This window comes from Pelodiscus sinensis, chromosome 6, assembly GCF_049634645.1.
Source record: "Pelodiscus sinensis isolate JC-2024 chromosome 6, ASM4963464v1, whole genome shotgun sequence".
NCBI lineage: Eukaryota > Metazoa > Chordata > Testudines > Trionychidae > Pelodiscus > Pelodiscus sinensis.
Window position 1 is genome coordinate 51,503,277 of NC_134716.1, and position 16,402 is coordinate 51,519,678.

At 38.8% G+C, this 16,402-nt stretch overlaps 1 long non-coding RNA gene across 1 annotated transcript in view; it reads right to left on the reverse strand.

The window, feature by feature from the left end:
- The window catches only part of LOC142829866 (uncharacterized), a 167,962-nt gene that overhangs the window by 49,249 nt on the left and 102,311 nt on the right, over positions 1–16,402 (reverse strand). The window contains exon 2 of the long non-coding RNA XR_012904745.1: positions 8,497–8,630. This is a non-coding gene — a long non-coding RNA (uncharacterized LOC142829866). The remainder of the gene's footprint in view (positions 1–8,496; positions 8,631–16,402) is intronic.

The window sequence follows — 16,402 nt, forward strand, 5'->3', positions numbered from 1 at the left end:
AGTCATATATTTTCTTATCACTTTCCATGGGAATCAAAATTGCCTTAGGATATAAGATTTTATTATTTAAATAAAAAGAGAGCTCAAAGAGAGACATTTTGCTGAGATGGTTGAGAAAAATGTTTTTGTAAATTAAAGTGAAAACTTGATGCGTCTCTTTGGTTTGTTTATGCTCTTTGGAAAGAGCAGGTTATCCCCAAGTCATCATGCCTCCTGAAATGACTTCTTGCAGAGTAAACATTTTCACTGACTGCCATGACATTGGGCCACATTATTTGTGGGTGCTGCTGAGCTCAGTCAACATCCCACTCTCAATCCTACCACATATTTCTGCTTCTTTAAAGCCAAGATAACCTTTCCAGACCTCGTAAATTAAAACAAAGGAAACCAAACACACACAACTCGGAGCAAATATTAATATAATTATAATAGCGTAGGCTCCTCATTCAATAATAGGAATCCATTTGCCTTTCTTTTTCTTATAAGATAGTATTTTCCAGAAACTGTGGATTTGAAATTGTTACCTTTCAGCCCACATTTTCAAAATGTAGAGACAAAAGGACCTGATTCAAGACAACATCCCTCTTCAGGAAATCATGTAAGCACATATTGATGTCAATGAGACAGAGGGGCACATGCCTAAGTGCTCTCATGAATTAGGGCCAGAAAGTCTGTCTTACAATACATAGTCAACACTTCACCCTATCAGGCAAACATCTGTCCTGTACCGTCTATATTTTAGGGCAATACTTATGCCTCAGTATCTCGAGATCCATATTTAATAAGGAGCGATTACGGTAACTAGTGGCTGATCAGTGTTTGCAATAACCAAACATACTGTGGCTTAAACACTGGTACATACTATGAATTTTGTTCCACAAATAAGTCACCATTTGCTTGTGTTTAATGAAATATATATGGAAAGCAAGCCATAACCATGGAGCCTACAGTCCAAAGGTCATAGTTCTAATTTTTTTCCAATTTATGTGGAGGATAAGTTAATAACTCAGATTTTGGCCTTACAGAACAATTAGTAACATATGACGAAAGTAAACTAAAGAGATTTTGGACAAATATTCTGAGAAGCTTTCTGGTAGGCAGGGTGATTTTTTCTTCCAGTAACGGATGAAAATATTTCAGTTTCAGAGTAACAGTCAAACAGCACAGGGGTCTCAAGGACACTGACATCACTTTCTTAGCAAATGAAGCTGTCTTTCTGCATTTACTCCAACAGAAAAATTGAACTCCTGATATTTCATCCCAACCCTAACTACAGCTTTGTCACTGCACTACTGAAATGGTCAGTGTTCAATTTTTCTTTAGCCAGTTATCTATTTGATAGTTAACTCAGCTAATCCATATTACCAATTTCTATCTGGACAAACCAGATGGAGCCACATTAGCCAATTTATTGAAACATTTTAATAACATCTCTCTTAGTATCATACCTCAGACCCATGCAAATTATTTAGGTGAAAGCAAACTCTTCACCCCACTCCCTCCCTTGTAAATTAGTTTTGGGCTGTATTGCTCTGAAACTGTAATCCTAAGAATTTCATATTTCAAGAAATTTGAAAGGGTACGTCTACACTAGCTCATTAGTTCGAGCTAGGTAGGGTAATTAGGGCAAGAGGAGTTGCAAATGAACCCAGGGATTTAAATATCCCAGGCTTCATTTGCATGTTCCTGTGCACCACCATTTTTAAATCCCCCTTAGTCCGAAATCCGTGCCCTCATTCCACGAGGAGTAACGGTAGTTCAAATTAGGATCTTTACTTAGAACTACCTACTCCGTGCCGCGTGTAGCTGCAGGCACAGAGTTCCGACTAAGGGGGATTTAAAAATGGCAGCGCCCAGGAACATGCAAATAAAGCCCGGGATATTTAAATCCCGGGCTTCATTTGGAACTTCGCTTGCCCTAATTACCCTACCTAGCTCGAAGTAACAAGCTAGTGTAGACTTACCCTAAAACTATCTTGTTTTGTATAGCTTTGCTCAGTATACATATGCAGTAGTGTAGTTTGACCTATAAATATCATACATTTACAGTTAAAATTTTTTATCTGGAAGTAAGCACAATCCCTGAGTCTACACTTGGAAAAATTACTAATATACGCCAACATGTGCTACTTCTGTTATTTGTAAGAAATTGTAAGAACAACAGACTGATTTCTAGCCAGGACTTAATATCTCTTTTTTATTATTAGTCAGTTAAAGTACTTTTGCCTGTGGCTGAATTTAATGCTTGTCTTTTCTCAGGTTCTCTTTTCAAAGAGGTATTGAACAATATATTAAGTACTGTGTGAAAGAACTAAAATAAAATCAGATGAGTATGGATTCCTGAGGATAAGTATTTTTATGAATAAAAAGCCTATTACAAATGGGATTTTACCATCTGCCTCAGAAATAAGACTTCCTCTATGGCTCCAGATTTCCTATTGATATAGTTTTAGCATTGTATTAATACTCCTCTGGATTCTAAAAATTTGATATGTAACAATTTAATTCCAGTTTATCATACCTTTAGATATTCAATTAATGCAAAGCTAGCCTGTGTACAGAATCATAGTCCTAAGTACAATGTTGAAGAGAATCCAGAAAATTCTGTCCTCAGATGTGAGTGCGTGTAGTTTTAACTCACTTCACTGTGCTCTCTGACTGCACATTTCTCAGACAAATTTGGCCTACAGACTTTATGGTAGAATCATTACAGGCAGCAAAGGGCCTCCTACATTAAAAGTCACAGGAGATGACCTTTTGAAAGAGAGAATTCCCTTGCCAGAGAAGCTCCTGAGGACTCCAAAGAGCTATATAAAATAAGATAACACTGTCTGGAATCATATTTCAAGGTAATGTCTGCGGTATCAGAGAGTGGGGATGAAGTGTATATATTTCCCAGTCCTGGACTGTTCCCTCTACCTTGGCTCACTAACCTCCAGTTTCTTCTTCAGAGCATTGCTTCTGGTCTATGCAGAGAAAGCTCCTGGGGTCAGAGGAGGAGAGGGGAAGGTGCCATAAAGGCAAGTAAGCTACGTTATGCAGTGTAGTGGATATTGTGTGAAGGAGAGATCCAATCCCCAAGTTCCTTAGACCCTTTCAACAAAAGTCTGAGAATTTTTAGCTTCACCCCAGATAAGTGAGTCTGGGCCTTGTTTTAAATATATGGTTTAGGATTGTAAAATGTCTCTGGAGAAGATTCTACTTGTTTCTTAATTTTATTCTGTGTGAATAATCAACAAAAACGGACCCTTTCAAGTTAGTTTCTTCTTGTGCCAGTATGCTAGGTGTGCCTCCCAATCCTTTATTTATTTTGTAGCAAACTAATTACATAGCAAATAAAACCACAGTTCTTTAAAAAGTTACCTTGATCTCAGACTGGGATCTGATCTGATTAGTTAAGATAACATTGAGTCTCCATTAGGAGACTCCTCCGCGTTATTTAGAATATATATCACCATTTTGAATTCATCAAAATAATGTGCAGTCAGAATAGCAAAAGAATAAGTACAAGTTGAGAAGGGTGCAGTTAACTTAAGAAACAAAGGCATATTTATTTTTAAGCAGAGGTAGGGTATGGAAGTAAAAAATAAAGAAATACCCTAGGGAGTATTTTGACATAGCTGAAACTAGAAAAACTTGGAAATCTCATGAGACTCTGCTCTTGTGAGATTTCCAACTCAGCTTCCAAACCAGACACATTTTGGAGAAGGATTCAATAAGCATCTGAATCCCAGCAATATGTCTCCTGCCCAGTTCCTGGACAGTTAGAATACTGCCCAGCACTAAATTGCAGAACTGGAACTGAAGCCAGCTAAGACTATTTCCTAACACCACTCAAGTTCTTTAAATGGAAGATTTTAAACACTCATTTTCCATTACTTCTTTGCCTAGAGAAATGTACGTGGGGACTTTAAAATTCCGTTTCCCCAGATATCAGCAATGTGATTTCACCAGAAAAATACATAGAGATGTAAAGGGCAGAGCAGGTTTGCAAAAGAGAAGACTAGTGGTTCCCCCCTCAGCAGCTGGAACTGTCATTCAAACTCAACTAGACAAAGCTCTTGCCATCATACTCCTCAATAACAGATGAGGATAATACCACTAGTTTTCTATATGCAGGTGGGGTGGCCATGTCCTCAAGTTTCATGCTTCGATCTTTCTTTAGTTTTTCACCGCCATGTGCTGTCCAGCTCTGCTTGCTGCTACTGGCTATTTCTGACTCATCTGTCTGAGGTGGATTCACAAACTTCTAACCATGCTGAATTTTTTTTCCAGCTCAGATTTTTGAACATTTGTTACAGGCATTTTCTGAACAAACTTAGTTCAGGTCCTTGGCTGAGAAGTCTGCAGCATGACTTAGGAGCAGGGGGTAGAATGAGCTGGGATGGCCATGTAGGAATCTCATTCCCTAGTTCTGGTTTGACTCCTCTGTCATAGCTGGAAAGCCACATAGAAAATCGAGGCATTTCAGGCAAAGAAAACTGTTTCTCATCACATCTGACAGACATAACATTAGCAGCAGTTTATTTGAAGAGCTCATAGGCTGTTTAATCATCCCTGAAGTTTGAATAAAGATTTCAGATCTGAATCCTCTTTTGTCTTCCACTCCGCATTCTAACCAGGTAATTAGAGTCTTACCAAATTTGCAGTCCACGTTAGTCCTTTTCATGATCATGGTTAAAAATTGTAAATTTCATGATTTGATTTGTTTAAAACTGAAACTTGACGGTGCTGTAATTGCAGTGGCGTTGTGGGGTAGGAGTCACTGCTGCCCTTACTTCTGCACTACTGCTGGTGGTGGCACTGCCTTCAGAGCTGGGAAGCTGCAAATCAGTGGTTACTGTGAGGGATCCTAGCTTTGAAGAGCCATAGTTAGTAGCACTGCAGAAGGAAGGATGATGTGGTCTAGCATTGCCTACTTTCATTATGTTTTGTTGCCTGCAGAACGGGTGCCTCAGTCAGCAGCACCCATTCTCAGGCTGCCTAGCTCTGAAAGCAGTGCAGAAGTGAGGGTGGCAATATCCTGATCCACTCTGAAATAACTTTGCGATTCCCTGCAAGTTCCTTTTCGGTCAGGACCTCCAATTTGAGAAATGCTAGTCATCCCTGTGAAATCTGTATAGTATAGAGTAAAAGCACACAAAAGAGCAGATTTCACAGGGGGAGAGCAGATTTCATGGTCCATGAAGAGTTTTTCAAGGCCATACATACAGTAGATAATAGTCAGACCATCTAACATAATAACTGTTTTACAGTGTATAGAAAGTGGCCTCTGTTGGCAGTAAATGTGAATTACTGCGTTGTTGAATTATTCCATATAATGCTGTTACAAAGAGTCATATATTTTGCTTGAGCCACATACAGAACTCCCATTGACATAAATAGGATGTGTCAGAGTCTGGCACTGTCTATTTTTACTTGAATGGTTTATTGTGTGTGAAAAACTTCAGATTTGGAAAAATGAAAGAAAATTAAATTAAAAGTCAGTAGAGTTTCTGGTCACTTAACACCATTTTACTACTATAAGATATTATAAAAAAAACCTCTACTTTCTGAAAACTCACTGTCCTTAAAAAGTAAGAATATTTGTATCAGATTGGTGCTCATCAATTCCTGCAGCTCTCTCCCCAGATGAAATAATACTGTGTAACATCACAATGTATTATCGTGGAAAGAGTTACACCACAAAAAGGATTATTACTTTAAGGAAAAGGGGTAAAAAGAACAGATCTACTCCTAAGTACCAAAAGACTTTCTTATGTAACTATTTCTAACATAAGCAGCAGAAGAGTAAACAGAACCATAACCAAAATTATCTTATAAAATGTCTCATGAGCTGTGAGTGGGTGTTTGTGTTCGCAGTATCAACTCAATAGGCCTGATTCTGCTCTGGGTTGCAGCACAACAACTCTGTTTCAGTCAACAGCTTTGAACCCATGTATATTTGGTATATCAGAATCATGTCCTGGTTGCTCTTTTGACTGGTGGTAATGATCTGTTTGCTATTGTTGCTTTAGGGATTTTATAATTCTGCTCTGCAAATTTATTCCAAGCTGAAATGTGGGTTGAGCCCATTGGCAAGGCTCATTCAAAAGTTTAAAAACAAACAAACAATGTATCTCCTCTTGAAGTTTTTTGAAGTGCCTGGAGTGAGGCATTGACCAATGTTCTCTTTTAGACACACTATTATCCAAGATCTTAAATAATTATTTTTAGGTTTTCCCTTGTTTTCAAAGTAGTGTTGAAAACTAACTGAAGTTAACACAGAGACTCACTGTGTTTAAGTACAGTAACTTTAAGATTGTGACATACCCCAACAAAAGGAAGGATGATGAAAGTTGTTTATTACTTTCTCTGAAACCTGCTCTCAGTGAGTTTCTGTGCTTGAGTGCTGATTACAAATACCATGTGCACTCTTCCTCATCTATTTCAACCCAAATAAACCCTGGTCAATGCATTGTATGCCCACAGTTACATGTTTTAAATAGCCTTTGGGTGAGCATATCCAACATGAATTTTGCACAGTTTGCAAAGCAAAGACTGTTCTCATAAAATTCTTACTATTGTACACAATGAATTTTGATCTGTTAGGCAGGCAGACCTTCTCCTAAACAAACTAGGGAAATGCAGCCTGGATGGAGCCACTTTAAAGTGGGTACAAAACTGGTTGGACAACCATTCCCAAAGAGTAATCATCAGTGGTTCACAATCAAGCTGGAACCATATATCAAGGGGGAACCCCCAGTAATCAGTTCTGGGCCTTGTTCTGTTCAATATCTTCATAACTGATTTAGATAATGACATTGAGAATACACTTATAAAGTTTGTAGATGATACCAAGTTCAAGAGGGATTGCAAGTGCTTTGGAGGATAGAGTTAAAATTAAACATTATTTGGACAAACTGGAGAAATGGTAAATAGTAGAAATGAAGTAAATAGTATTAAATTAAATAAGGACAACTGCAAAATACTCTATTTAGGAAGAAACAATCAGTTGTGTACGTACCAAATGGGGAAGGACAGCCTAGGAAGGAGTACTGTGGAAAGGGATCTCAGAGTCATAGTGGGCCACAAGCTAAAGAGTGAAGTGAAGAGTGTAGCATAGTTGAGAAAAAAAACACACACACGAACATCGTTCTAAAATGTTCTTGCAGGAGTTTTATACACAAGTAGCAATTCTTCCACTCTAGTCCATGTTCATAAAGCCACAAGTGGACTATTGTGTCCAGTTCTGGGTGCTACATTTCAGAAAAGATGTGGACATGTTGGAAAAAGTCCAGAGAAGAACAAAGGTTTTAAAAAATTGCATATAAGGGAAGATTAGGAAAAAAAGGGCTTAATTTAGTCTGAAGACGAGAAGACTGACACAGGACTTGATAACAGTTTTCAAATACAGAAAAGGTTGTTACAGGGAGGAAGGAGAAAAAAATGTTCTTTTGAACTGCAGAGGATAGGATAAGAGGCAATAGACTTAAGTTGCAGAAAAGTGAATTTAGGATGGACATTAAGAAAAAGTTAGGGTGATTAAGCACTGGAATAAATTGTCTAGAGAGGCTATAGAATCTCCATCACAGGAGATTTTTAAGAGTAAGTTAGACAAACTTGTCTGGAATGGCTTAGAGAATACTTAGTTCTGCCATGAGTGCAAGGACCTAGACCTCTCAAGGTCTCTTCCAGTCCTATGATTCTTTAAGCCTATGCTCTTTTTGATGTTTGTCCATGAATGTTCTCCTCTCATTGTTATAATAGTCTGGAGTAGTGAGGGATAAATGCATTTCACTTCACTCCTTTCAGGATAGAAGATATTCTCAGAGACCCACTTTAGATAAAAACACATGAGAGCGCTGCCCTTGACTTGCAGACCATTAGCAATATCCAGACACTGATTAGCAGAGCGCTCACAATGGGCAGCACATGTTTCTATTTGTGGTACACGTAACAAAATGTATTCCGCACATGGATGGAAACAGAGGAAACACTGATGGCCCACTTTATTTAGCAAACATTGTCAAAAAGCTCAAACCACTCAGGTAGGCCTGAGTTCTTTCTGCTCACCGGCACCACTTTGTCTACAGCCATCCAGTTTCCATCTCAGTGGCTGGCTTCGTCCATGCTGTCTTCTGTACCTTTCAAGGCCTATCAACTGACTTTACTTCTTTGTGTTATACTACACTCCCCTGTTGTGCCAGCTGATCTGCTCTAGGGCACTCCATTCCCTCCACTGGTCATTCTGTACAGTTTACTCCTGTGCTTTCTTTCCCCTCCAGGCACAGGGCTCAGTTTCCACCCTAGCAACCTCACAGCACATTGTGTCATAACACAATGATTGCTTTTGCTACCTAGAAACATTTGTGGCTTCCAGTCACCCCTGCTGGAGGGGTTAATTAAGGATGACGATGTTTAAATAGGAGTTCTTTGCTAGAGCTGGTTTATTGCATTCTTAACATGACTTAAGCGTAGATTGCCATGTTTTAATGTTACTATGGTTATACTGACCTCTAGGGGTTTACTTTCCATCACAGAAAGTCTGTCTTCTCCTTTAATTCCAGAACAGCTATGGCTTCCTACTTAGCTTGTGCCAAGTCAACCCTTTTCACAAGCTTTTTCACTTCTTTAGTATATCTTGGTTTCTGTAAAACAAAAAAAATGCCATTAAAATAGACACCTGAGGAAAGAAAAATTACACACCTACTACTAGAGATGTGTTTAGGTCATATTGCAAATGGTATCAGACTTAGATGCCAGCCTTCATGAGGCTGAAGAATGTCCTATGCAAAACATACGCAAAACATACAGACTCTCTGAGGCCTGTATGTATAAAGAATGGAGAAAGTACTCTAACAATTATATTAGGTATAAATGCTTAGTTTATGGGTCACATTCTTCTTGATTCATTCATGGACCAGTTCAAGTTCAGTGTAGCCCTTAAAATATTTTCAAAGATTTTCTTTCCCAAAAATCAGTAATATAGACAAATCAGTTGTCAGGGCTAAGGATTTTACCAGCATTTTTCCTAAGCAGCTCACATTTTTTCAGAAATGGTTGAGTTGCATGCAAAAACCTCAAACTAGTTTGGTTGCTTTAAATAATGTTAGTATTAAACATTTTTGTGCTCTCACAAACTGTTCAAAAAAATTGAAATGCTGCATTCCATCATCTTGATTAGGCAACGTTGGCATATTGGGAAAAGTATTTAATCTAATTACACAAACTACTGAGCACATGATGATTTCAATTAAAAGGTCCTACATTTTTTTCAGGGGGCACTAGCATAACTACTAGAACAACATGTTCCATTAGTTAAAAGAAACGTTTATGATGGTAACATAATATCTATATTAGCCATATAAAGAAGAAGATAGTCGATTTTCTATTTTCTGTCCCTCAGCTGCTTCAGCAGTAGAATATATATATTTTTTCTCTCTCAAACCAGAAAAAACTAAAAGTTTGCTTAAACTTTTCAAAAAGCTTACTTTCAAGCAGAGACCAAGCTGAAAGTTTGGAAAAAAGTTATGAGAGTCTGAAAACCATAGATCTAATGGAAATATTCAGACAATAGCTGTCGCTATAACTACTGCTGTTACTAGCCCAACCATTATAATCATAGCAACACAATCTATCAGGGTCAAAAACATACTGTCTAAATTTGGAAATTTATGCTGGCTTCATGCCCTAAATGGAACTTCCCTATTACTGCTTTTGCTACATCTGGAATTGCCAGATAATCAGGAAATCCGTAGGTGGGGAATGGGAAATCCTATATTTCTAATCTGATTTGATAAGGAATTCCACTGTGGAAGATCATAGAAAGGATCTTCCATGGATATTTACACCAAAGAAAATAAATAACAGATTTTAAATTACAATGAATTGTTGAGTTGTATTTGGAGCTTCTGCCTCTACTCTTATATCTCAACCTTGCTGTATTGTCTTCTTTGATTAGGTTTCTTTTTGTAGCTTAACAAATGTATTTTGTGTTATCACTACGCTGTAAATAAGCAGATACCTTTTAGTTTTTGACCTTTTAATTATTATTTAAAAAAATAAAAAAATAAAAATAAATAAAAAATAAGAAGCCTGCTTCAGCACACATTGTCTTATTGCAAAATTTTGCACTTCAATACCCGCATTTTTATCAGGAGTAACTTAATTGAGGTAAATACACCTATTTTGCAATGGTGTAAATGCAAGAGAGGAAAATCAGCGTTAAAATTGGTTAGACTGGCTAAGTTCATATTCATCAACATAAAATACACAAAAGACCCATTTTGTGCAATCTGGTTGCTTTGAAATATGCAGATAACTTGAACTAAATGGGCAACCAGCCATAGATTCAGTTATTAAACTGGAATTATCTGACATTTGCAGAGAAGGTATTACATTGTAGGGCCTCTCACTTCCTACACAGATCCCAACTCACAGAGCATGCCGAGTTCCCAGAAAAAGGGACAAATATTCCACTAAGGGAATGACCTCCATACAGAGTTGGGAATATCCATGTGCAGAAGGTCCCTGTAGCTGGCCAGCTCTCAGCCCAGACTCAACCTTTATGTTTTCAGATGTCTTGCCCCCTGGGCGGTTGGTGCAGTTGGGGCAGGCAGGCCTCCAGCCCCACTTAGAGTCCCTTCCCCACTGCTGAGGCCCCGCCCCCCACAGGGAGGAGGCAGAGCAGTGTGCCAAATGTGCCCCTCCCCAAGGGGAAGGGCAGAGACGGGAGAGGGCAAGCATGCCTGTGCTCTCTGGAGCACTGGGGGAGGGAGGAAGGTGCACGGCATTTCTCCCACCTCCCCAGAGCACCGGGGGAAGGAGGGCATGTGGTGCAGATCAGGCACCAGAGAGAGAGGAAGCAACATGGCTCCAGACTGCCTGGCCAGGAGCACAGGGAAGGCAAGCAATGGGAGCAGCCTCACTCCACCCCCAAAACACCTACAGCAGGCATTCTTGGGACAGAGTGTAGGTGAGGCCATGTCTGGTGATTTGGAAAGGCAAAGCCTTCCCTTGCCTAGGCTACCAGATGCCTACGCTTGCCCCTGGATTCTCTCTAAATCTCTGCTCGTGGACAAACTCACTTCCCTACAGAAGTTGGGCTCACTCACAGGGTCCTTTCTGAGTCTAATTGTCTCCTGTGTCCAGCTTTACTTTTTTAAGCTCCCCTTCTCCAAGCAGAGTATCTGCAGGTTTACCTAATTGGCACTGTCCAAGTGCAGAGATCTTAGTTATGTTTGCTGTCAGTGAGAGGTGCCATCTTCTGTCACAGTCCTGTGTGCATAGTCTGCGGGACACAGAGCACTAGTTTGTGACACAAACCAACATAAACTACAACATACACAGGAATAAACAAGTGGGGCTCAGTCCTACACGAGTTTCATATGTTAAAGAGCTAAAATGATCAGATCTAGAAGCTTTTCCTTTTCAAAAGGCTGAACAAGTAGCAGCACAAATGTTGTTCATTTAGAATTCACTTGATTTTTTCAAACTCTTGTCTGTAAACATAGAAGGAATTTAGCTGGTAGCTCTAAACATACCCTGTTGCTAGGAGCAGTCTAAAACCAAATCCCAGAGCTGCCTCAGCTCATATTAGAGTGAGCAGTGCACTGACACAGCTTAATGAGCGGCTAAAGAAGCTACTCTCCACTCCAGTTCCATTTTCCCTAGGGCACAGAGCTACCTGAAATGCAATATGAAGCATTTTTGTAGTTTTCCAGCTCCGCCTTAATAAGTATGAACTAGAATTTGCCCAAAAACACAATGAGTGATAGGATGAAAGGAATCAGAGGATTTGAATTCAGATAATGTACCTATTAGAACCGGCTGTGAGTTTTCTGACAAAACAGTTTCACTAGAGTTAACCAATTCTTTGAACCTGAAATGTTTCACAGAAACAGCTTACAGTTGACAAACTTTTGTCAAATCACCAGTGAAGAGGAAGATAGAATCCTTCCTGGTTTCCCGGCAGGCTGTTCCAGCCAATGTTTCCAGGGTCCATGACACTGAGAAACTATATCAGTGTTTCCAGACAGCAATTTTCATGGAAGTTCTGGTTCACAAGAAATCTGAACAAAACCAAATTTCTAAATATTGAGATTTACTGCAAACTGGAAAACCCGAGTTTTGGCCAAATTCAGTGCCAATAATGAAAAATGTTTTATAAAGCACTCTGGATACGAAACCCTTATGTACTATAGCATGATAAACTATCAACTTCTGTTTTCAGATACATAGTAAATAATCATGATCTTCCATTTATATAAAATGTAAGATTAATTTATTTACAGTGTTGCTCCTTCAGTCCCAGAGTGATTTGTAATCTATGCACAGTTGCCCGAGAGCCTGGTTCTGCAGGAGCAGAGCTGCTATTACAGCTCAGAATGATGTGATAAAGCAATTCAGACCAGAACTGGAATTTGTCCAGGACACTGAATTTGAGATCTTTACTTTATAAAGAGCATAAATAGCCACACCTGGCCAGAAACTTTATAAAGCAAAATTTGGCACCCTGCTGTCTCCTTGCACAATTCAGTACATTTCAGTACTAATTAAAAACGAAGAGTCTGGTCTACTTAGATATATTTATTAGGACAAATTTCCCTGGTTTCAGATAATGATACCTACCTGACAACATCACAAAAGTATCGGCTGTGTCTATGCTAGCCTATTTTCCTCCTCACCGATTATTTGACAAAAGTTTGATAAGATGTTTTTGTGAAGAATTGGTAAATTCTACTGAAACTATGTTTTGTCAGAAAATTCACAATCAGTTCTAATAGGTACATTATGTGAATTTAAATCCTTTGTTTTCAACTAATGTTGCATAACTATTGAAAATAGTTTGATTGTCATTTTACTTGCATTGCTTTATTATGCCATGGCTCTGCCTATGATCACATGGAGCCCAATTCATCTATAGGTTAACTATGAAATCAGTGGAATCACAATATGAAAGCATATGGCCCAGGAGTTCTAAAAAACACTTTAGGTACCTTTAGTTTGAAAGGTGTGAATAATTATCTCAAATCAATTCACATTAGCTTGATAATACCTCTGTATTTGCACTGCATAATGAAATTACAAAATAAAATGCAAGTATGCAACACTTGTGCATAATGTTCTTATATTACATGGGGTAAATACTATTCTCAGTGCACAGCTGAATTAAATGGGCTGTGCACAGGGTAGGTCTGAGGTAGTCATAGGTGAAAGGAATCTTCCTCCTCACACTACAGAATAGTGTGCTACTATTGCAGCAACAGGTTTCACATCTTTTGTTATGACCCAACTACCATACACAGACCTGGCCCATAAACCATAGCCCAGCTCCTTCAACATCCCCAACACACTTCAGAGGAGAAACTGTCCGTGGAGCTATGTTCCAAAGGATGCAACAGGTGTATATATATTGTGCATCCTGCCTATATTCCTATCACCACACTCCCCATGCTGCAGAACTGCCAGCCACTCTGCAAATGGGTGTTTGGATAAGATTAGCCACATATAGATTAGGGCGAGCTACTAAACAGTTTGTTATGCTTTGAAGATAAACACCTTTTAGGACTCATGTTTCACTAGGCACAGCATATTATCTCTCCTGGTTCTGCAGATTAGGTCAATCAAATAGGCAATATTCCCAAATGAAAAATCAAGTAAAGCTGCAATCTCAATTTTATCAATTTAGAAAATAAAACAAAAAAAATCCATTTTTCAAACATGATCAATTACCTACCCATAAAAAGATTGTAGTTCTTTCATATAACTCATCAAAACAACTGCAATCTAGAGAGTCATAAACTGCTTTTATTCACCCTAATATTATTTGATTCACCTTTATACTTTACTGCCACTTGACCTTAACCTTTGATTTTGCTACTGGAATTCCCAGCAACCTTAGCCAAAATAAACAACTCAAGTGCAGTGCAATCCTTTCCAACATCAGTTTACACTTCACTCATTGAAACACATATTCCCTTTATTTTTTTACATATTTGATTCCCTGATTCCTCTTGCTGGTCAAGAGACCCAATGCACTGTGTAAGCTTGCCATATTCTATTCAATTAATACATTTATCTTCATTATCAGATTCCTTCCCCCACAAATAAAAAGTTAGCTTAAAAGGGGTAAAAAATAAGAGTGATGTCATCCTGGGGGTCTACCCAGGTAGAAGAGGTAGATGAGGCTTTTTTTAAACAACTAACACAATCATCCAAAGCGCAGGATTTGGTGGTGATGGGGGACCTCAACAATCCAGACATATGTTGGGAAACTAGCATAGCAGGGCACAGGCTATTCAATAAGTTTTTGGATTGCATTGAAGACAATTTTTTATTTCAGAAGTTTGAAAACGCTATTGGGGGGAAGCTGTTCTAGATTTGATTTTAACAAATAGGGAGGAACTGGTTGAGAATTTGAAAATGGAGGAAGCTTGGGTGAAAGTGATCATGAAATCATAGAGTTCATGATTCCAAGGAATGGTAGAAGGGAGAACCACCAAATGGAGACAATGGATTGCAGGAAGGCAGATTTTGATAAGCTCCGAGAGCTGGTAGGTAAGGTTCCATGGGAAGCAAGGCTAAGGGGAAAAACAACTGAAAAGAATTGGCAGTTTTTAAAGGGACATTATTAAGGGCCCAAAAGCAAGCTAATTTCACTGTGTAGGAAAGATAGAAGCGGGGATTTAAATATCCCACATTTCATTAGCATAATCTCACCCACGCGCTGTTCTGATCACCAGCTGATTCGAACCAGGAAGTGTGCTCCGGGCCGCATTAGTCCGAATCAGACCCCTTGATTCCAACTAATGTTACTCCTCAAAAAATGAGAGGTACTCATTATAGTTCATCTGCAAATTTGACACCATCATTTTAGGATTAAACAAAGACTGTGAACTACAAAAGCAGTTTCTCCTCTCTTGGTGTTCACACTCCACATCAGCTGCTAGGAGTGTGCCTCATCCTCCCTGACTGAATTGACCTCGTTATCTCTGTATATTTATACCTGCCTCTGGAATTTCCACTACATGCATCTGATGAAGTGTGTCTTTGCCCACAAAACCTTATGCTCCAATAAATGTGTTAGTCTATAAGGTGCCACAGGACTCCTCGTCGCTTTTGCAGATTCAAACTAACACGGCTACCTCTCTGATATTTGACACCAAGAAGTCTAATGATCAAGGAATGCCTAACATAGTAAATGCTAGTGGGAGTGGGGTAGCTTTAGAAGATAAAATAAAAAAAGAACAAATCAAAAATCACTTAGAAAAGTTAGATGTCTGCAAGTCACCAGGGCCTGATTAAATGCATCAGAGTACTGAAGGAGCTGATAGAGGAGGTATCTGAGCTATCATCTTTGAAAAATTATGGAAGATGGGAGAGATTCCAGAAGACTAGAAAAGGGCAAATATAGTACCCATCTAAAAAAAGGGAAATAAGAACAACCCAGGAAACTACAGACTAGTCAGTTTAACTTCTGTGCCAGGAATGATAATGGAGCAATTAATTAAGGAATTCATCTGCAGACACTAGGAAGATAATAAAATGATAGTTAATAGTCAGCATGGATTTCAAAAGAACAAATCATGTCAAACAAATCTGATAGCTTTCTTTGAAAGGATAACAAGACTTGTGGATAAGGAAGAAGTGGTGGTCATGGTATATCTAGATTTCAGTAAGGCATTTGATATGATTTCACATGATCTTCTTATTAATAAATTAGGCAAAAATAACTTAGATGGGGCTTCTACAAGGTGGGTGCACAACTGGCTGGATAACTGTTCTGAGAGAGTAGTTATTAATGGTTCCCAATCCTCCTGGAAGGGCATAAAAAATGGAATTCTACAGGGGTCTGTTTTGGGATTGGTTCTGTTCAATATCTTCATCAATGATATAGATATTGGCATAGAGAGTACGCTTATTAAGTTTGCAGATGATACCAAGCTGGGAGGGATTGCAGCTGCTTTGGAAGAGAGGGTCATAATTCAAAGTGAAGAAACTGGAGAAATGGTCTGAGGTAAACAGGATGAAGTTTAATAATGGACAAATGCAAAGTGCTCCACTTAGGAAGGAACAATCCATTTCACACATACAAAATGGGAAGCAACTGTCTAGGAAGGAGTACTGCAGAAAGGGATTTACGAGTCATAGTGGACCTCAAGAAAAATTTGAGTAAAAAGTGTGATGCTGTTGCGGAAAAAAAACAACATGATTCTAGGATGCATTAACCGAAGTGCTGTGAGCAAGCCAAGAGATGTCATTCTTCTGCTCTACTCTGCACTGATTAGGCCTCAACTGGAGTACTGTGTCCAGTTTTGGGCACCACATTTCAAGAAAGATGTAGAGAAGTTTGAGAAGGTCCAGAGAAGAACAATAAGAATGATTAAAGGTGTAGAGAACATGAGCTATGAGGAAAGAC